Below are 1,497 nucleotides of genomic sequence, written 5' to 3' on the forward strand. Positions count from 1 at the left end.
AACAGTAGTAGTAATATTATTGTTATTATTATCGTCATTATCATTATCGCCATTGTTATTATTATATATTTTTTTTTTTCATTTATTATCATTGCTGTTATGATTATCATCATTATTGCTGTCATTATTACTATTTTTGTTGTTACTTTTATTATTACTATTTTTATCATTATTATTTTCATTATTGTTATTCATTATCAAAGGTTATTATAACCATCAATATCATTGGTATTATTTTTATCATTATCATAATCATCTACATCATTATAATTATTGCTTTTATCATCACTGTCATCATCATTTAACAGAGATAATGAGCATAGTATAATTATCATCAGTTGAAGCAGAATCATAATTATCCTTATTATTGTAAAACCATTTGACTCATTGTTATTATAATTGCTATAATTATTAATGTTGTTATTATCATTAGTATTGCAGTAGTCTCGTATTTTTTATCGCCATTACCATAATTCCGTTATCATTATATATATACTATCGTCATCATCACCACCATCTTCATCATCATCGTCGTTGTCATCATCATCTTCATCATCGTCATCATCATCATCATAATCATCATTGTCGTTGTCATCATTATCTTCATCTTCATCTTCATCATCATAATCCTCATCCTCATCCACATCATCATCATCATCATCATCATCACCTTCATCTATTTATTTTTTAAAACATGAATAACAAACACACTAATAATTAATCGATTAATGGACAGCGTACTTCGTAAACTTTTCCAGCTTGTCAACCCTTCAGCAAGCGTAAATAATAGTATAAAGCAAAACAATTTTTCAGGCGAAATTATAAATTATGTGATGTGTGTTTACGGTTTTCCCGTATAATTGCAACGTGCTTTATTGAATGCAGACCGTTGCATCGGAACGCGTACCTCAATAGTACACATGAATATAACTATTGGCAAACGAGCTAATATACAGATTAGGTCATACTACAAATATACACGCACACAAACACACACACACACATACACACACGTAAATACACACAATTGAACATACACACATACAGATATATACATAGAGATACCTATGTATATATAAAGAAAATATACAGCATCCATGCACATAAAATACACACTTAGACAAATACACACACACAGATGCACAAAAACACGCACATGATAAAAGACACACACACAAACACACACACACACATAGCCGCCAAAAATTCTCACAAACACATAAAAACATTTTCAAATACAAGCATAAAAAGAATCCACAATTACACACAGTCATATAAAAACATACTCCCATACAAAATTAAAACACATATACACCCACACTTACATAAAACACACACAAACAAAGAAGAACACTCTCACAGACGTAACACATTTGAAGACCACCGGAATCACCTACAAACACACACATATACATATAAAACACACACAAACACAGACATAGAAAAAATACCCTCGCAGACATAACGCATTTGGGGACCACCGGAATCACCTACAGA

Source organism: Penaeus monodon, chromosome 5 (assembly GCF_015228065.2).
Source record: "Penaeus monodon isolate SGIC_2016 chromosome 5, NSTDA_Pmon_1, whole genome shotgun sequence".
In the NCBI taxonomy this organism is placed as follows: Eukaryota; Metazoa; Arthropoda; class Malacostraca; order Decapoda; family Penaeidae; genus Penaeus; species Penaeus monodon.